Source organism: Suncus etruscus, chromosome 2 (genome assembly GCF_024139225.1).
Source record: "Suncus etruscus isolate mSunEtr1 chromosome 2, mSunEtr1.pri.cur, whole genome shotgun sequence".
In the NCBI taxonomy this organism is placed as follows: Eukaryota; Metazoa; Chordata; class Mammalia; order Eulipotyphla; family Soricidae; genus Suncus; species Suncus etruscus.
This window is the reverse complement of record NC_064849.1, coordinates 84,545,004-84,567,342: the sequence shown is the minus strand read 5'-3', so window position 1 is coordinate 84,567,342 and position 22,339 is coordinate 84,545,004. Positions and strand designations below refer to the sequence as shown.

General features: G+C 38.7%; 1 protein-coding gene across 1 annotated transcript in view; it reads left to right on the top strand.

The window, feature by feature from the left end:
- The window catches only part of FBXL7 (F-box and leucine rich repeat protein 7), a 457,103-nt gene that overhangs the window by 139,089 nt on the left and 295,675 nt on the right, over positions 1-22,339 (top strand). The gene's annotated exons all lie outside the window — the stretch shown is intronic.

The following is a 22,339-nucleotide window of genomic DNA, read 5'->3' as shown; positions in this document are numbered from 1 at the left end:
CCCATTGCTTCTGGACTCTTAGCCATTGCTGGGGGAAAATAATAAACATATGAAGCAATTAGTGATTCAGGCTGACATATATATCTATTCCAACAAAGGAATTTTCCAGAAGCGCTACACTTGGAGAGCGAAGAAGTCTCAAACTCGAGGTGACCTCCATACAACATTTTGTGGCCCTGCCCTAGAGGAATCTTTTTTTGTTTTGTTTTGTTTTAGTTGTTTGAGTCACACCCCCCAATGTTCAAGGCTTACTACTGACTTTGCACTCAAGGATCACCCTGACTTTGCCACCTGCGGCCCCCAGGTAAATTGAGTTTGAGACCCCCTATTATAGGAAGATCATCATGGTAGTCGCCTCAGTTAGGAAATTTGACTTTCTGTTCCTAAGATTGAAAGGCACATGATCTATTGAACTGGGAAGAGTTAGGAAAACTCCTGGGTTTATATAAGGGAAAGTGGAATCTTTTATAAAGCTAGACTTAGATCAAGCAACCATAAATTGGCTCAATAGTTGCTTTGATAACTAGTCTTTTCCTGAGTTACTTGAATGGCTGTAGATTCTGTGCTGGAATTTCAAATGATTCCTTGTTAATTGGAGATAGCAAGGACAGATTTGGTTCTAATATACAACATTATGTACTCATTGTCATCTTTCCTAGCACAATTTTTTGTTTGGCAATAAAAGGCTCTTTTTTTTTTTTTAAGTGCAGAGCTCGGATAAGGAAAAAAAAATACAGAGAAGGTGGGAAGCAACATCACAGAACAAATATTCTGATATTGAAACTATTTGCCCTTTACAGTCATGGACACAGTATGACCTTAAATATCAGGTTAACATCTGTTTACTTCCTCTTTGATTATAGGAAATAACTTCCTGAGGATAAACTAACTTCCTCAGGAAGCCTCTGACTTCCCAGGCTGTTAAGTTGATTAACACCTAATGAGAGAAAAGTATTTGTGAAAGTAAAGGGTATTCCTCCACAACCTATCTACTTAATAGTGAGGAAATCCCATTTATGGAGTCAAGAATCTACAGGTAATTTAGAAATTGTGCGTATGTTGAGCTGATGGAGGAATTGTTGGAAGGGTGCAGTCTGTGGGAAGCAGATAGCAGTACAATAATTAGAAATGTAACCAGGAAGCTTCTGCTATTTAATCACTTGCTCTATTCCAAAGATGGGGGAAGTCAGAGGTCTATCCAAGGCCACTAATTCTTCCAAATCACTGCATGACTTTGGATATGTGATTGTTCAGATGTGTGCTTTAGAAAATCAGATTTATCTACACAGCAGAGAGAATATACGTATTATCTAAGAGAGTAATGAAGTCAGGATGGGAGAGCAATAGATTTTGGAATGGAAAATTGCAACATTTTGACTTACAGTGACTCCCAAGATGACACCTTTATGCATCCTTAAAATCTTTTTTCAGCCTTTACTAAAGTCCCAATATTTTTTGCCAAGTGAATCTTTTTATGGAAATCAAGGAAGGGCTACATTTTGTATTTGTTCACTTGCTTGCCTGATTTATCACAGATACAAATAAAACCAACTTTTGAAGAAACCATCCATGAGACCCGCTTGTTGTTATAATGTGCATCATTTTACGTAATCTATCTAATTAAATTAGTTGGACACTTTTGAGTCAATACAATTGATTGTATACTATTTTTTCAACTTGTGTTGACTTTAGTAATTTCTATTTTCCCTCATTGAGCTTAATTATCAATGTACAGTTTTGGTGGTCAATAATTATTATCCTCTTTCTGATTCTCTATTTTTCAGATCTATCCTGTGTTCTTCTCAAACTCCCTTTCATGCTATAAATCCACTTTTGTGCTTTCTAGCCACAAATGTAAGTACAGGCTTCACCTAGGACTTATCCATGTTCTTTTTCTGAATAAGTTACAGCTCTAATCTTGCCCAAGGAGGCTGGACTTGAGAGGACAGTTTTGTTTAAGTTGTACATCTGGGAATCAAGAGGGGTAGCAAGTTGTGAACTTTTTATCAAAATTATGTCTGGAGAAATGTTGTGTATGTAAACATTTGATGGGATTATTATGTTACTGACCGTACCCTGATCAGTGATTGTGCCCTACCCTAGAGTGTGACCTGGCATTCTGCCCCCACCCTAGGATGGTACCTGATTCTGCTTCCACCATTGGGTGGTATCTGATCCCACCATTGGGTGGTACCTGATTCTGGGGGATAAGTGGATTCACCTTCTGTGGAAGGTGAGAGGCTTTTTGCTGGAACTCAGGCTGAGACCTTGGACTTCAGTCTTGTCCACCGAATAAAGCTAATATTTCCACAAGCCTGACTGTCTGCGAGCTGTTTACCCGCCGTTTCACCTCAGAACCGTCGGCTGGACAGGGTGGCAGACGCGTGTTCCGAGCTGGAAGGGAAAGACCTCATCCTCCATCCCTCCATCAGTCAACCTCTCCAGGGGCTGAATTGCAACAGAGAAATTGTGTTTCTTTTCCTTTTTGTGAGTTGGGAACACATCCTGTGGTTCTTAGGACTTAGTTCTGGTTCTGTGCTCAGCAATTATTTCTATCAGTGTTCAGGGGACCATTGGAGGTGTTAAGGATTAAACCAGGGTTAGCAATATGCAAGACAAGCACTCTACCCCCACTGCACTATCTTTTTATCTTGAAAAATTGTGTTTTTAATATAACAATATTGATTTTCTACATATATAAAATTATTATAATTCATATATTATGCTTATGTTCTTTTTATATTGATTTATATATTTGATTGATGAAACGACTATTATTTGTAATATAATTAAAGATGGTTTCACTTGTATATTATTTTAACACTATAGTTATCATTAATGTCCCACTATCCTCCCTTAAGCATCTTAATGTCCATCCCTCCCTTCAAACTCACTCAAGCCCTCCTTCAAACTCAGTTTTCTGAATCAGTTCTCTTGTGCTTGTCTGACCCTTTGTTGCTACGTTGCTGTATGCCCATGACTACTGTTGTATTTGACATTCATTAACATCCATGAATATTTATCTTTGGGTTAATGAGTTTTTATCCAAAATTTTTATCACACACCACATTTTTGTATTTGTGGCAAGTAGCAGTACAATGAAATTAATTCATATCTCTTTATTTCTGACTGATTTAACTCAGCATAGAACTGAGTCCCCTGTCATGGCAAATTATTTGATTTAGTTCTTTCTTAGAGCTGTATAGTATTCTTGTGTGTGTGTGTGTGTGTGTGTGTGTGTTTGCATGTGTGTGTGTGTGTGTGCTGTGTACTGTAATTCATTGATTATTGTTAGCAGGGCATTTGGGTTGTTTTCATACTTTGACGATTGTATTATTGACTATTGTAAGTGCTGCAATGAACATAGGCATGCATATCTCTATTCAAACTAATGTTTTGAATTTCCCAAGAAGTGGTATTGCTGGCCAGTATGGGAGTTCTATGTATTGCTTTACAAAAATGCTGAATCAAATGACATTTCTACCACCAGTGGAATAGGATCCTTTCTCACCACAACACCAGCAACACTATTTCCAGACCTTCCTATCTGTGCCATTTTCACTGGAGTAAGATGGTTATTTCTTGCCACTTTTATTCAAATGTCTCTAATCATGAATGATGATGAGCACTTTCTCATAAGTCTATTGGCAATTTGTATGTCTTCTTTGGAAAAATGTCTGTTCTTTCTGATTTTTTTTTTTTTGGATGGGACTGTTGAATTTTTGGTTGAATTTTGTGAGTGTTTTATAAATCTTGACTAGGATCCCTTTATCTTGTCCTAATCTTACAATAGGATGAGGATTCATTTGCCACTGAGACGTTTTGCTACCTTAGCAAGCAAAGATCTAGTGTCTGTCAAATCTTTACTATCAATTTTCCAGATATGCCCACACTGGGATACTATGAAGTGACAACTATCAGAGTAGACATGACATCTGTTTGTGGATGCTTTCAGCTATTAGTTGGATGGGGTCATTCTTGTATTGACTTGAACTTCTGTGAGTTTAGAACTGTGTTCATTCTGCTTTGTATGATTGGTGGCGACAGCAGTATTTGACATTTAATAAACATGCCATGAATGTTTAAGTGTATGAATGTGTTTTCTATAAGAAATAGCTCTCTTCATTAAATTTTAACTAAACTAATTAATTTTTCCAACTGTGGACATTAAGATAGTAATATTTCTACTTCTACAAAACCAAGATTATAGAGGACAAGTATGGTTACTTCTTAGAAAAAAACAAGAATTTTAGGGCTGGAGAGTTAACTCAACATACTGACTTCAGACTTTGCATGCAAGAAGTCCAGGCTAAAGCCCTGCCCTTGTATGGTCCTTTGTGAGTGTGAGGCAGTCCCCATCATAACTTGTTGTGGTCCCAAACCAAGATAAAGAATATTGATATTGCTTAGTGAAACTTGAGGTTTATAATAGGAATATTGGTGGGCATTCCTATAATAGGAATTTTATGATTTTAGGCATAATAAAATAGCATAATAATTGGGTTAATGAGACAGGCAGATCTTAAACATAATAAATAGATCTGAAGGAAGATATTTGTTTCTGTCTTCATATTGTTCAATTATCTATGAATGCCAGCTCTATAGATAATCATTTCCTCCCACACAAATTTTAAAAATCACTTTTAGATCAGCAGTTAAGATATAAAATTCTGGGCCCGGCGAGATAGTATAGCAGCGTTTGCCTTGCAAGCAGCCGATCCAGGACCAAAGGTGGTTGATTCGAATCCCAGTGTCCCATATGGTCCCCCTTGCCTGCCAGGAGCAATTTCTGAGCAGACAGCCAGGAGTCACCCCTGAGCACTGCCAGGTGTGGCCCAAAAACCAAAAAAAGAAATATAAAATTCTTAGACTATTTAGTCTTTCTACCTTTAATTTTTAGGGCAGAGGAAAAACATTTCCCCTCTTACCAATTTGATTTTATAAAATTTATTTTTTAGTCTCTTTTAGCCAGCATGCATTGTTTGTTTAAATGTTTCATTTACTTATATCTTAAAACAAATGAGAGTCTGTGCTCATGGAATTATAGAAATAAGTTTCATTTTATTGGCACCAAAGAAATCTGAATTGGCTTGGAAGCAAACGTTCAGTTTTGTGATTTTTTTTTTTTTGGTTCAGTGACTTATTAAGAAGAAAATGCTAGAAAAAGCATTCCTAAGGGAGAAAATAATATTGTTCTTTCCTTTAAAATGAGGGCATTGGTGGTGGGAAGATTACAGTAGTGAAGGGGTATTCTTTTCTATAACTGAAACCCAACTACAAATATGTTTGTAATCATGGTGCTTAAATAAAGATATTATAAAAAAAAAGAGTTGTCCTATAACCAGGCTTGATTATTTTTTTACATGTTACAGTTTAATTCTTTAAAACTGAAAGAACATCAAATTTATATACTTATGTACATATATGTATTTGTGGGGGGGCACAATATTCGTGCTACTGAAGGGGACCATATGGGTTGCCAAAAATTGTTTCATACAAGGCAAGCGCCCTGCCCACTGTGCTACCACTCTGCCCCTATATAAGAATTGATGAAATTAAAACTGGTCAGATCAGACTAGAGAATACATTCATCCAACAGCAGAGATTTATAAGAACTTTATTTGTTAATAATTACACTAAGAAAGTAGAGATTACATTCCTTATTTAATTTGAATGAAGAATTCATGTCTGTTAAACAGAAATATATTTGTGAACTCTTTCCCTAATTACACAGGAAGCCTATAACTTAGGTTCATTTTTAATATGGGAACCAATAATATAAAGATTATCTATTTCATGTATTGAGTATGAAATTAAAGTTAAGCATTGTATATAATATGTCCCTTTGTGTATATTTGATGGTTTATTTTTATTAGGTTTCTCAATTTCATTTTGTGTAAATACAATGTTCTCTCTAATTCTAGAATAGGAAGACTGCATATAGAAAGGTCTTTTCTGAAATAATCTAACATTGGTATTATTACTGTTGTTGTTGCTGTTGTTGTTGTTATTATTATTATTATTATTATTATTATTATTATTATTATTATTGACACCCAGTAGTGTTCAGGTCTTTCTCCCATTTCTGTGCTTCAGGATCACTCCAGGTGGGTGCTTGGGGACCCAGAAACAGCGCCTGGAATTGAACCAGAGTTGGCCACATGCAAGACAAAAGTCTTCACCCCTTTACTGTCTCTCTGGCTCCCAACTTAATTCTTTTGTCAATCCCAATAAGGCTTTGAACCTTAACCAAATTCTCTCTTTTTTCTTTGAAACAATAATTCCAACATCTATTATTACTTACCATCTGTAGATATTGGATTGGGTTCAATACCATATGCATGACATTATGTATGTTGAGTTACATATGTGTGTGGAATTCATTGTTGAATGAATATATGTACTTATGTAGTTATCCAGGAAAATTTTGCCAGCAAGTAATGAGAATAATATTTTCTTAGCATCATGAAAATATGTTCAACTTTTACAAATATATAAAAAGTAATGTGTGGTAGAACAAGGTGTGATGGAACAGAGAATTTAGGGGGAGGCTTAGTTTTAAATGGAAATTTAGGCTATAGTGAGAGTGGCTTATTGGTGAATAAGGAAGATAGGCTTTATTAATACTTCCTAAGGATTGGAAACTTAGCATCCTAAAGAAAAAGAACACGGAGCAACAAATTGCTTCTTAATCATTAAAAAAAATTCTTGATAAATAAATATATATTTTTGGTAGTTAAGGCACAAGATTCCATTTGTGGTTTTGATATATAAAGATACTGGATGCAAAATTTAAATATTCATATTTACAACAGCAAACTTATTAAGGCTAGAACAATAGTCAGTGAGTGGGTAGGGCAAATAGCTTTCCATGCAGCTGACCCGGGTTCAATCCCCAGCATCCCATCTGGTCCCTAGAGCCTGCCAGGAGTGACCCCTGGCTGCAGAACCAGAACTAAGCCTTTAGCATCTCCTTGTTTTGCCCAACTCTGCTCTTTTCTCTATCTATCTATCTATCTATCTATCTATCTATCTATCTATCTATCTATCTATCTATCTATCTATCTATCTATCTATCTATCTATCTATCATCTATCATCTATCTATCTATCTATCATCTATCTATCTATCTATCTATCTATCTATCTATCTATCTATCTATCTGTCATCTATCTATATTTTTCCAATATCTATATATATTTTTTCTCTCCCATATCAAACTTTTAAAATCCTGGGTTAAAAGAATATTATGATCTGAAACACAGAAGTTGTCATAAAGCTAATGAAGATCACGGATGAATGGAATTATCCTGGTGCTGTTTTGCTGGGTGGGGAAAGATCTTTCTATTATCAGATGTTTGCTTTTGTCATGCAAATGAAATACTTGGGTTTTTTTCCTCTCTCTCTTTACTTTTCTCTTTTGGTTTGTTTCTGGTTTTGTTTTTGTTTTGGGGGCCACACCTGACAGTCTTCAGAACTTACTCCTGCCTCTGTGCTCAGGGATCACTCAAGGCACTGCTCAGGGGAACATATGCAATTCCTGGGATCAAGGTCAGCCATATGCTAGGCAAGTGCTTTCACCCCTATACTATCTCTGACTGGCCCACAATGTTGTATTTTCTTTTTTTAATATAATTTTTATTTTAATCATTGCGGCTTACTTATCATTGACAGTAATATTTTAGGTACACACTAACATAAAATCAGGGGAATTCCCATCACCGAATTGTCCTCCACCTCCGTTCCCGTCCTACATCCCATATCCTCCTCCCTCACCCCTAGGACTGCCAGAATAAGTGGTCCCCTCTGTGCCTAGTTTACTACTTAGTGGTCTTACACCTGTTTGGTCTTGGTACCTCCCATATTTCCCCCTCTAATTGGGAGGCTGGGTTAGATAGTTCATGTTATGTGGTTTTGTTTGAAGAAAAGTAATAAACTGGGGAAAAAAATCAAATACGCCGAAAATGGACCAAGGGAATTCCTTTTCGAATGACCCCAATATTTACTGTGCCTGTGCAGGAGGGAAGAAAAAAGAAAGAAAAAAGGCTAAAAGCACAAAACAGTTTTATTTATTTATTTATTTATTTATTTTTATTTATCTAGTTTTTGTCAATTTCTTTGTTTTGGTATGGCTACTGAAGTTGGTGTCTCCATTTATATTTATTTATTTATTTTCTTCCTTTATGTGCTCTGCCATGTTTTTTTTATCTCAAGACCATGGCTTTTATGTGGTGCTTACTTTATTGTTGGAATGCTCACTGGATATTTTAGTTGACACTTCTTTTTGTACTGTCGTGGTGTTTCACCTTCTTTTTCCCCTTCATCTCTCAAACCTAGGATGAGAGCCTCTAGGATAATGTCGTATTTTCATGTGGAACTTGTCAGACCTTTCAGTGGGTTGCTGAACGTTGCTAATCAAGAAAGATGAAATAAAAAGAAAAATTTTTTAAGGGGCCATACCCGGTGATGCTCATGGGTTATTCCTGGCTATGCGCTCAGAAATTGCTCCTGGCTTGGGGGACCATATGAGACTCTGGGGGATGGAACCGAGGTCCGTCCTAGGTTAGCATGTGCAAGGCAGATGCCCTACTACTCGCACCAGTGCTCCAGCCCTATAACCAAGAAATGTTAATACACATGTATCAAAACCCTTTAAAATGTATATATACTTTGACCTTGGAATTTTACATGATGAAATCACTTTTAAAAACCTTGAATTTTATTTATAGATACATGCTTATTAATTTAAAAACATAGACTTAACACTACATATACTAATTGAAATGCCATAGGTTAAAGTCTGGCTTAGCTATTAAAATATGTTAAAAACAATGATATGGGACAATATTTATAAAGTTACAGATTACTTCCTATATGTTACTAAGTGCATATAGTATAATATTTGAATAAAAAGAAACTGTTAAAGAGAAAATTTATATTTATAAAGTAAATTTATATTGATTCTTATGGATGGACAATTGTGATTTTATTAGGAGTCCTGCTGCCTTTTGCTTCCTCCCTACTGCTCCATGTCTGACTGTTGGCACCCAAATGAACAGTAGCCACTTGTGGCTGACCAGGGGCCATAAAAGTCTGTTTCCTTATGTCTGGTATTTTGTATTTTGTGTTATATCCAAACATCAAATTAACTGACTTTTCCTCAAGAAGTCATAAAGCTTTTTAGATAAGACTCAGTGTTTTTATTTCCACCCCAAATGACCAAACCATGCATTCAGCATCCATTTATGCCAGGCATATTTTCAATATAAATTGAGTTTTCAGTATATTACATATACTGATTCATTATTTATCCCTTTGCTCATTTATATTCTTACTCATCCAATAATTACTGGATGTGAGGATATTGTTTTTGAAAAATGAGGATTCTTGGGGTGCCAAATCTGACCTTTTGAAAGTTTCATTGTGTAGGGACAGAAATTTCATGTAGTTGTAAAAATTAATTGCAGGTCATGAATACATTCTTCAATATAGACTTAGAAGTAATAATTGAGCTGAAATTTGAATGAAGAGCAAGAATCAGGTAAAAGGCCTTTGAATATGCATGTGCAGATAGGTGTCATTTTAGGGTGTATTGTGTTCTGATTATCTATTATTACACCAAAAATTACCCTAAAATGTAATACAATTGTTTCCTGGGGTGGGGAAGTGGTGAGAATTTTAACAAATTATTTTATAATATTTTATAAAATAAAATATAAATTAAAAAGTTAAAAATAATATTGATTTTCTGGGGCCGGGAAGGTGGCGCTGGAGATAAGGTGTCTGCCTTGTAAGCGCTACCAAGGAACCGACCACGGTTCGATCCCCCGGCGTCCCATATGGTCCCCCCAAGCCAGGGGCGATTTCTGAGCACATAGCCAGGAGTAACCCCTGAGCGTCAAACGGGTGTGGCCCAAAAACCAAAAACCAAAAAAAAAATAATATTAATAATAAATAGATAATAAATAATAAAATAAATATAAATATTTCATAATATTTTATTATTTTAACAAATTAAATGACCTTATTGAGCACAAATCTGTCATCTTATAGTTCTGTAGTTCAGGGCCTCTGGATCTCAAAGGATTGTGAACAGAATGCTGTCAGAACTGTTTGTTCAAGGCTCCAGAGGAGAACCCATTGCCTTTTCCATCACACATTCTGTGCTCCTTCCATCTATTCAAAGCCAGCAGTACTGAATCTTGAAATCTTACTCCCTGCTTCTAATCCTTCTGCTTCTCTCTTATCTAGACCTTGGTAATGACTTTGACCCCACCAGGATGATCCAGTTACATCTCACCACCTCCAAACCTTTAAATTACTCACAGCTTCAGAGTCCACTTTACTATAAAGAGTAAATATTTACTATGCTTAGACAACTTTGGGAAAACTATTACTATGCTTTCCACATTTACTTAGAATAAAACCGCTATTATTTCTCACCACTTATTTCTGTCAGAAATTTGGATAGAGCTTAACTGTGTTTCTTATGCTCCATATGGTCTGGACTGAGGTCACAGGATTTATATAGCTAGATGGTCTATATTATAGACTCTATAAGTTCAATATGGGATGTCTGAGCCCTGTTGAGGATGGCAGGACTGTTGTTGATAAGAGACGTCAGTTAGTCTAATGATGGCTCATCTAGTAACATGGTTTTAGGGTTACTAGCTTCTAAATAGTCATTCAGGGTTCCAGAGAATAATTGGAGCTCAAGGAAGTAGAAATTGTCACTTTCTTCTGGGCTGAGTTTAGAAATGAGTGCAGTGCTGCTTCTGTGTGTCATTTATCCCAGGATTCATGGAAAACCTTAGATCTCAAGGTCAAGAACACTGAACATTGACTCCATTGTTCCCTAGGACACATAATAATGTGTCTTCAGTTCTCTTGAGTCTATAGGGGGAATGGTTTGTGTAGGACCCCAGGGACAATGTTCTACAAAAGTGCTGGTCTTCTGGGAGCTCAATTCTTGTGTGTGTGTGTGTGTGTGTGTGTGTGTGTGTGTGTGTGTGTGTGTGTGTGTGTATGTGTCTGTGGGCGGCACTCAGGGGTTATCTAGTTCTGTAGTCAGAAATTATTTCTGGCAGACTCGGGTCATATGGATTGCTGGGAATCAAACCCAGGTTGGTGGCATGCAAGGCAAATGTCCTACCTACTGTGCTACCACTCCAGCCCCACTCAGGGCTTTTCAGATCAATGATTTCTATTATCACTGGACCTGTTCAGCCATGGAGATAAGAGCTGTTCTTATGGAATCTTCTAGCCCATGTGAAGTTTATGGAATCATTCTAGGATCACGGACAAGTAATGGAAGATTTGGAATAGTTTTGGACCCACTTTGATTGCTGTGATGGGGGTGGGGGTGGGGACAGGAGATGAGGATATCAGGCATAGGCCAGGTCAGAAACAGTGATACTTGGGACTACTGTGGTTTTGATTTATTTTCAGATACGTTTTTGGATAGAAGAGTTTAAGATGGAGGAGTCATCATCAAAGTATGGTCCTAATAGTTTGTGAACTAATTTTCTTTTTTATTTTCTTGGCCACACCACATAGTGCCCAGGAATTACTCTTGGCTTTGCTCTCAGGAATCACTCCTAGGGGCTCAGGGACCCATGGGATCCTGGGAATTGAGCCTGGATTGGCCATATGCAAGGCAAATATCCTACCCTCTGTGCTATATAGCTCTAGTCTAGACCCTGTGAACTAATTTTCTGTAGCAAAACCAGTACCCAAATGAAGTGAGGAGCCTTCGCAACACCTTACATGCTGAAAATATGTATCATCAAAAAAGAGACAAGCAATGAGATAGTATTTTGAGTGGTTTGGCTTTTGTAACAATGGATTTTCTCTTCATTTTGGTTGCATTTTACAAAGCTTTTATGTTATTTTGAACTTCCGTGCTTGGAATGATGATTAAAGAGATGATAAAGAGATATGAAGGTAAATCCCTTAAATTGCATAATATTGTAAAACAGTGCTAAGTCAGTTAAAAATATTAAAATGTCCCAGAATGTAGCAGTTACCTTCACACATCTGATGTGTTTCCCTCCTAATGCCTGGAGGTCTGGATTGATCTTTCTCCTGGACATGAATCTGCAGATAACCGGTGTTGGGATTCTTGAGCTGAACTAGAGGCCAAACTTGTTATTGGTTCAGTGTTAACTTGAGATCTGAGGATCTGGTTAGAAATTGATTTTCTGTATTCCCTTTAATGATCAGGGTAATGCTACTCTTTCCCAAGTCCCGTCCTATTGATTTGTTGGTCTTCAGTATTTGCACCATAGACTGAAGCGTTTTATGAGTATCTAAACTGGATTAGACTTTCTGATCATTGTTACAGTTGCCAATTTGTGCTGACAAAACTTTTTTAAAAATTACATTTTAAAAACGATTGTGTATGGTTGAACCTGCTCTCCTTTAAAATCTACTCTTCTTGCTTATCTTTTACTTCTTTGCTTGCTTTAGTTCACTCTTGAGAAGACTGTGTTCTCTCTTGAATTTATACTTCTCTCCTTTATCTCCCCTCACATCCTTTCAAGTAGTTTCAATAAAAACTATCTGGCTTAACCCCCCCCCCCCCACTGCCAATTAGTCCGGGGGCCAGATTCCCCCACGCCAGAATGGTCTTCATGGCCAGATCTGGTAACCTGGGCCCTGAGGCTGGGATGAGTGGAGGAAAACTCCTCCCCCTATGAATTAACAAACTGCAGAGGTGAGAGCTGGGCTCGGAGACCCCATATGCCAGGAGTTCTGCCTGTCTTGCACTGGTATGTGGTGGGCACTGGGCTAGACAGCAAGCCAAAGACCCCTTGGACTGACAATTAGTCTGGGGGCCAGATTCCCCCACGCCAGAATGGTCTTCACGGCCAGATCTGGTAACCTGGGCCCTGGGGGCTGGGATGGGGTAGAGGAAAACTCCTCCTCCTATGCATTCACAAACTGCAGAGGCCAGAGCTGGGCTTAGAGACCCCACATGCCAGGACAGCTAGCCAAAGGAAAATTCCCTTATACATAGCAGACTCCCTGCAGCAGTGTCTTTTCTTATTGATGACCATTTTCAAAAACAAGCTGGCCAACAAGTACCCTTTTTAACATCTTCCAAAAATACTCTAATTCGTGACTATTTATAGGAAAGGAAATGGAATAACCGATATATGGTGGATAGCACTCAAATAGATCTCTGAAATCAATGTCTATGTGAACTTTACTTTCTATACAGTTGTCCTCTCTGACTGCCAAGCCTTAATCTTAAACTATTCATCTATACAATGTATATAGCCCCTCTTATACATTTCCCTTCCACACCCAGAGACCCTTCTACTCCCCCATATCCCAACCTGGATTTGTTATCTTCCCCTTATTTAACCCTCTTTTCCCTCAGCTCTTAACTCGTTAGGCACCAAGATAGACCTCCTCCAACAAACCACCATTCAGTTCCTCAATGAAAGACACCCTCTCGATTCCCCATCTCGTGTCTCAGCAAGAAACCACAACCAACACACCTGCTGACTCAAGCTTGTGACCCCTCTCACCCCCATCAAATCGTGGACTGATACATGATACTGGAATCAGCTGCAGCAAAACTCTCAGCTAAAGGACATTACAGGACCTGAAATGCCACAAATCATATATTAAACTCTAGACCAAAGTCTGTGATATGAAAAAGTGCCTTGGCTTTCACTCCCCATAAGAATATCTCAAAAGACCTAATTGGGAGACCTATATTGCCTATGTAAGCTTAATACCTTTATAATAATGCATCTTAAGATATGTATTCCTAAACATACAGATAGCCTCCCCCATCACTTTCTTTTTTCAAATACCTTTTTTTCCTTTTTTTTCCTCTCAATTTACCTTTTTTATCTCAGTTTTATCTATTTGCTCTATGTTTTATATTTGCATATTTTCTTTATCCTCATTAGTTTTGGTGCTGCTTGGTACAAAAACCAAGTAAGCGTCTTGCCTGGGATAAAAGCTCAGAGTACACCACAGATACTGTATGTGTAGCCTGTCATCCTTACCCAGAATAGCACCAGCAAAACAAAAAGACACCATACGTTTCTGTATAGGCACAGTAAATAAGGGGAAATCATGGACTCAGACACAAGATCTTATCTTCTAAGGATAAGAATTCACACTTTTTATACAAGGGTGCCTCCCATCCAACACCAGGAACTAAGCTCCATTGGGAGATATACTTGTGCTAGTGTTAATATGACAACGAGGACAGCAAGGAAATGACAACTTGACCTAAGACCAGGAGGTCCTATCACATCACCTAACACTAAGGGGAAATCAGAAGATGTATCGTCCTTTGAACGATGAAAAATAAGAGCACTAACTATAGAAAACTGACTTTGACAACCGTGACTGGGCAGAACTTACCTTGAGACCATTAAGGAAAACCCTACCCTAGGCTATAGCCCAAGTCTCTTACAAAAATCAAGATTTCTTAGTACAGAGGCCCAATTCTGACAACAGAGACTGAGCAGAACCTTTGGAACCATGATTTCCTAGACTTTGGCTTAGGGAACTAGCGAAAACATGGAGCACATGATACAGAAAACTGAACACACCAACAATGTTGGAACAGAACCTCTAGAACTTCAAAAACTCTATCCTAGGCCTTATCCTAGGACCTGCGCAAATACCAAGATTGCTCACTACAGTGGCCTGATTTTCTCGACCACAACCGAAAGGAAAGTTTCCTGACACCACAAAAAAAACCAAAACAAAACAAAAAAAAAAAACCTGGGATATGGCAATGAGAAGGTATGGAGCCAGTGGTTGTTCCCATGACAATATGCTTCAAAAGTGGAGAAACCCTGAATCTAAACTCTGAATCTCTTAGGCCACGGAAATTTCCTTCCTTCCCCAATACTTACTGTGCTTATACAAAAAAAAAAAAAAAAAACTGGAGTAACACCAAACCCTGCCACTCCAGCAGCATTTCTTTTTCTGGTTTTGTTTTTTTGTCTGTTTTTGATATTATTTTCCTTCTCTTTTTCTTCCACTTTTTACTTTCTTTTTTTTCACTCTTGTGGATATTATTCAGTGATTTTTTCTTTTCTTTTCTTTTCTTTCTTTAGTAGTTGATACCAAATTTTTTTCTTCTCTTTTCCTTAACCTTTTTATCTCCAACAGAATAGCATAACTTGAATCATTCAGCCTCATAAATTGAGGGGGGAAAAGGATGATACCAGGACCAGTCATATGAACATGTAGTGTAAATAAAAAATGAACAGACTGGAACACCAAACAGAATACCCAACCTACAACAAGCTGTAAAGTGGGGACCAGTTACACTAGTATTCTGGGAGTTGGGGGGTGGGTAAAGGAGGGAGATATGGGAGGCATGCTGGGAACAGGAGTGGAGAGAGGAAAGCACTAGTGGTGGTGGGAGTGCCCTTCATTCATTGTCACTATGTACCGTAAATAATTCTGTGTAATAAATCTCAGTAACAATAAAAATTAAAAAAAATATATCTGGCTTAACCAAAAGTAAATAAATAAATAAATAAATAAAAATCAATAAAAGTGGCTAGAACACAGCTGTCTTACTGATTAAAACATAACTCATTGACTAGTCTCTTTATGTTTGGTTGAAAGTTTTTCTGTGAATATGGAATTACAGATTAGAATTCTTCAGTGTTTTCTTTGCATAAATCATCTTGTAGCATATTCCTTTTGATTATCTTTTGGCTTAATTAAATGGAGTAGGATGAAATACATTTTCAGAAGTACTTTTTCCCAAAAGTAAGAGATCTAACATGAAGAACTGGAAGAATAGAATATAAAAATGAGACATTACAAATGCAATCAGAATTGAGTGCATACTCGACATTAGAAAATGCATTGTATTCTGATAAATGGAGATGGAAGTACAGGGAGTTTGTTCTAGCTGTACTAAAAGAATTCATGGCCCAGCCTTCTTCCAGGCAGAAAGAAAATATTGAGCAAATGGTCACTCAGCTTCTTTCTCATTCTGCTAATAATTAGCTTCAGATAAAGTCAGACATTCTTTGTTGATAGCTTAATCTTTCAGAAGTTAAAATAATAGTGATGGAAAAAGTTATGAACTGAAAACCTGAAAAAAATATGACAATTCAGACTGTATCTTGGAAACCATTACCAGTGAGCAGCAGTTGAAGCCAAGGTGAATAATTTATATTTTATTTTGTTTTGCAATTCTGGGAACTGCACCCTGGACCTTGCACATGAAATGCAAGTATTCTCTACAGCTCCTTCCCTGGCCTAGCCCATGGAGACAGATCTCTCACAAGCTCATATTTGAGAGGATATTTGAGAAGGGATATAACCAGGTGTCAAGTCTTTAGCAGTTGTCAGATGCAAGAATGGCACACATGATCTAAGATGAGAATAAGGAGACAGACAGTTCTCAAAGCATGTTGTTCTGTGCTGTATGAAATGGTGACAGAAGAGGCAGTTGCCGAGCATTGCTAGAAAGGACTGTGCCACCTCGAGATGATAGAGGGAGAGAAGAACCACAAGCAACAACTTTGAGAGGCATCAACTGAAGTTAGAGCTCACCATTCTGCAACTCAGACTATGTTCCAGCCAGAGTTGGGTCTACTCCCTGAGGTCACTCCAAATCAAATAGGCCAGTGGGCCATTATTGTGACCATTTGGGTAGTGAAAGAGCCTGCACCGCAGACAGAAGCCATCATCGTGCTGCTGCAAATGATACAATTGCTAAGGCCTCTTTCTCCCAAATTCATCATGGTAGAACTCATTGATTTAAAATCACACCTTCCTCCCCTCTGCAGAACAACTTCAAAATCAGGACTTGCCTTACTTGCCTTACAAAAAAATAAAACAACTCAGCAGGTTTGAACCAAGCACAGTTCCAGGGAGCAAGAACTGTGGAGATATCAAGTATCTGGTCTGGAAAAGGGGAAAAAGTATAAAATCCTAAACCATAGCCTGTTAAGTTTGATCACCTTGTCCAGCTCACATGTTTTCCCTCTTGCTCCACTCTTATATGGCAGGCATGTGCAGTCAAGGAGAAGATGCATTGATGCTTTTATTTATTTATTTTTTTACCTTCCTAAAGTGCACTTGAAGACAAAGACAACCCCAGAGGAATTGTCAATGTGAGATGACCTTAGAAACTTGTGGGATCCAGAGCTAGAGTGGTGATGCCAGGGAAGGGGCTCTGAGGAGGCTTCTCAGAGAAGATGATGCTTAGCCAACTCTTGACCCATGAGAAATTAATTTCTAGTGGGAACTGGAAGAAAAGGGAGAAGCAAGTGGCAGTGGGAAATGCTAGTTGCCTTGTGATGGAAGATTGTCAAGGACCAAGACCCCTGAATCTGGCATTCAATTGCCCCTGGTTCACACCCCTAAAAAAACTTGTTAGGGATTTGGATGACAGGTGCCTAACTTGAGGCTAAGTTTGGGGGTTGGCCCAAATGCCAAGTTTGAGGAAGGCACAAGTGCAGCCAGTAAGGGGTAAGAGGGACCCTGTGTTTTTTGCAAGTTCAGTCACTATTAACACTGGTATCCAGGGCTTTGTGCTGATGTGAAACAAATTTCTGGTGCATCTTTTGCAAGTACACACATCCAGCCCTGTACACACATCCCACCCTCCTGGCTTTCATTCAACCTATTTCTCTCTCCAGGAACTCTTGTCAGTGTTTGGCAGAAACAATATTTCAAACTGGGTGACAGTAGAAGTATAGGTTAAGATTGTAATCAATACCCCTGCACCTTCCTGCTACTTGGTATAAACTCTTCAATAGCATCTAAGCTCAAGTTTCATATCATCTTGTCTTTCTAGTTTCCTCTGTACTCAAATCTTGCAGATTCAGAAATGATTCGTTAGTGAGGGCATTGCTTTACACTTCTGTCTCTACGGATCTCTCCTGCCCTGAGAAGGACTCAGAGAAAGAATATTGTAGAAGTTTGGATTTTTGGTAGTTGATTGAAATTTGAAGATTTATTTTTAGATTTCCAAATGGAAAAATTTACCCACCTCTTCCTGTTCATTACTGAGTTGGGGATTCTGAGTCACTGTCCTAGTCCCTGAGTTGGGTTTTATGATTTATGGGACTCAGACAGAGACTTAGACAAAACTGAGCCTCTCAGTTAAAAGATGGAGATAAAAATGTTCATCACTCAAGTTATTACAAGCCCCCTGAACAGGATCGAGGTAAAAGCCACTAAATCACTGCCTGACACATGGAAATGCTTAATGAACAGTTTTCCTTATTCTTAATAATTTACAGATTGCTGTCAGTTAAAATTGATGAGGGCAGCCATGGGAGCTCCCAGGAGCTGAAAATGCAGGGACCAATCAGAGGCTGAGTTGGTGGCTTCTACTATCCTTGCTCCTCCTGCCTTGCTCTGACCTTCCCGTTTCACCAACTAATGTGTATGTTGGTGGGTGGTGAGGTGATCATAAGTACAAAACTCTCACCCTAGAAAATTGCTCCTAGTTGAGGCAAAGACATGCATCGTAGGATATTGACAAGAACCCTTGGATTGTTTTATGGTCCCATAGAGAATGTTGGCGTACGTCTGATACTGGTCTAGACTGTAAGGATGTAGTCTCTGTTAGCTTCTCAGGTCTGCCATACAGACCCTTTCACTACTGGCTGTACTGGAACAACAGAAATGTGTGTCTTGCAGTCCTGGAGATTAGAAACCATTTTAAAGAGATGGACAGGGTTACAGTTCCTGTAGAGCCTATGGGGGGGAAATCCCTAGTGTTCCTTGGTCTCCATCAACCATAGCTCAGCTTTGTGCTCGCACTGCTTTCTTCATATGGTCTGCAACTCTAGGCTTCTCCTCTTCTCCCCTCTCTTTTCCCCTCCCTCTTTCCTCCTCCTCCTCTCCACTTCCTCCTTCCCCCTCCACCCCTCCCATCTCCTCCCCTCTTCTCTCCTCCTTTCTCTCCCTTCTCTCTCCCCAATTCCTCCCCTCCCCTTTCTATTCCTCCCTTTTGCCCTTCCATCCTCCTTCCCCTCCCTTTCCTTCCCATCTCCCCTCCCCTCTCCTCTCCTCTCCTCTGCTCTCCTCTGCTCTCTTCTCCTCTCCTCTCCTCTCCCCTTCCCTCCTCAACTCTCCCCTCCTCTCCTCTCCTCTCCTATCCTCTCCTCTCCTCCCCTCCCCTCTCCTCCCTCTCCCCTCCTCTCCTCTCTTCTCCTCTCGTCTTCTCTCCTCTCCTCCCCTCCCCTCTCCTCCCTCTCCCCTCCTCTCCTCTCTTCTCCTCTCGTCTTCTCTCCTCTCCTCTTCAAGACAGTTACTAGTCATTGTTTAGAGTTCCAGAATACCTTAGCACCCTTTTACTTAATTATATTTGCAATATCGTTTCTCTATATTCTTTTTAGGACAATCGGGACTAGAATATCAACCTATATTTTGTGGGGTATTTAATTTTACCTATATCTATCTTAGGAGTCTGGTCCAATCTCTTAGCTATCCTCAGATATATCTGGAACACTGGGCCCCATAGAGCTGAAGAATTTTGAGTACTAGAGACCACTCCAGACATGATTGCAAATATCCTAGACCTCATTAGCAATATACTCCTAGAATTTAGCTTATTTAAAGTAAGAATCCCCAACATAATCTCTTATGTTAGCCCCCTATGACAATATTACTTTGTATCCAGAGATCTGTAACTGTTTAATTTTGAGGATCCTAAAAAAATGCACCTCATAGATACAGTTAGACTCTTTGGATTGAACAGAGATTTCAAATTTTTCCATGGATTGAGTACCAGATCACAGATAGGTGCCTCTGGAACCTAGGGAAGGTGGAATTAACAGCTCTGGCTGCTTCTTACAGACATTTCTTGCTCTTGCAATACTGTATCCTCTTCTCTTAGGTGCAAGTGAAGAAGGCAGCAGAGCAGGGGGTTAGAGTTTCATGAAAATTCCAAGGAAGAGAGAGAAAAGAGAATTAATCACTCTTTAATAGTGTTCACTGCCATTTTCATGGAATTAGCTGGATCTTCTTCTGAGTGTCTAACTGTATCATTGCAAATATTTCAAGATGAGGTAACCAGAATTCAGGGTGCAGTAAAGAAGATCACCCTCCTTAGTGTGGATGGACCTCTCCCACCCCATTTATGGACTTTCAGCATAAACAGAAAGACTGGGTAAGAAGGAGTTTTCACTTTTTTGTGTGTCTTTGAACCTGGCTTTCAATCATTCCCTGCCTTATGTTTATGCCCTGGATTGAGGTTAGAACTTGCACCTCACTCTCCAATGTTAAGAACTTTGGACTTTGGGTGGAGCTGCACTGACTTTTTTCCCCTGGGTTTTCAGCCTATTGGCATATGCTCTGTGGATCTCATGCCCTACTGTCTTTGTAGCTGTGCAATTCTTGATTGTCCATCTGAAGATGTAACTCATTTCCTACTGACCTGTTTCTCTGCAGACTTCTATGAAATTCGTAAGGAAATGCCACCTTTGACCCTTTTGGGGATCCAGGGAGACTTTGAAAGATCCACTTTCTGTCATAACTTCTATAGGCATGGCAGCTAAAATAGCTGGCATTATTATATAGCTTAGAAGAGATCTGAAGAATGTTCTACTCTAGCCTAGCCCAGTGATTTCTTCCTCCTTTTCCAGGCTGCTATTACACCCTGGTGTATGGAAAAATTAACAAGGGGTTGACATCTTATAAATAATTCTCCAATGTTTTTTGTTTTTTTGGAAAAGAACAAAAGGAAATCCTTCAAATCCATGTTGAAAGTGACTGGAGTCTGTAACCCTCCAAAGGCAATGTTCTCAGCCAGTTGCTTATGCTAATAAAGCTTCAGGCACAGATTTTAAGCTGTCTCATTTTTTTCAGCTTGAAGTAGGATGAGAAACTCCTGCCTAGACTTAGTTCATAGATGCTTGGAGCAGTTGGCTGTATCAGAAATTTCACTTTGATAGTTTAAGATGATGGTTCCTGAAACCAACTTTTCCTTAACTAAACCAATAAGTGTGCATAGTATATATGACTCTTGGGAAATTCTGAATGAAAGAGAGAGGGTTTTAGGGTCCTTGAGGGAGGTAGATGGATAGGGCACTTGGTGATGGATGTGGTGTTGGAATAAGGACCACAAGAAACCGTTATTAACAATAGTGTAAGATGCAGAATCACAAAATGTTTAGAACAGTAAAAAAATATTTGGGTTAAGACCAAGTTGATGCTTTGGCCACACCAGTAGCAACCAAAGTTTATTTCTGTGCCCCTATAACTAGATAGATATAAATAGACTCACTCCCTGAAAATAGAGGAACCCCAGAGCTAAATCTCTGACTGATGGATGGTTCAACTGCTGTCCATTCTACAAAAGTTCCTTTTGTCCAAAGATCAGCCATCCCATCCAGTGGATTTTGTGACACTATATAATTAAAAGAATTTTGGGGCTAAAGAGAAAATAAAAGTATTAAAGGTCTTGTCTTGCATCTTGTTGCCCTTAATTTGAATCTTGGATATTATATATGGTCCCCTGAACACTGCCAGAGCATTTCTTTTTTTTTTTTCTTTTTTTTTTTTTTTTGTGGATTTTGGGTCACACCCGGCAGTGCTCAGGGGTTATTCCTGGCTCCAGGCTCAGAAATCGCTCCTGGCAGGCACGGGGGACCATATGGGGCGCCGGGATTCAAACCGTGACCTCCTGCATGAAAGGCAAACGCCTTACCTCCATGCTATCTCTCCGGCCCTGCCAGAGCATTTCTGATCACAGAGTCAGGAATAACCACTAAACACTACCTGGTATGGCTAACCACCCCCTTTAAAAAGAAAAATAAATTTTACACCTTTTATAAATTATGTGGAAAACTCAAGAGTACTTCCTGTCTTTCTTCTTGGGACCAGCATACCATTCTACTCCTCTCAATTATGATTTGTTGAACAAGTTTCATTTTTTCTATTTAGTCCACAAATCCTTTTATGTGTGGAATAGTTGTTTGTTATAGATGGTCTGCAATGAATAACAAAGCAAACAGCCAAAATTTGCACATAATAATTCTTTATGAAACATACAAATGGATTGAGTTTTATAATGTAAAAGTTTTATAAATGTAAATGGATTCTACAGCAAAGGTCTCAGTCCTCAGGCTTCTTTGTAGACTTGCATCTCATTCTACGAGACTGAATGGTTCATCTGGTCAGCTATACTATCTCTTCCCCTTGGTTTAGTGTTTTGGGAGATAGGAACTAGTTAAATGTAACCAAAGATAGGCATTCATGCTGTCTTAAGAGTAAGAACATTTAACTCAAACTCACTTTGCCCTTGGACCAATTTGTATTTTTAGGTCAGAACCTCAGTGCTATGCTCTTAAAATGGATTTTGAAAGAGATTTGTGTATAA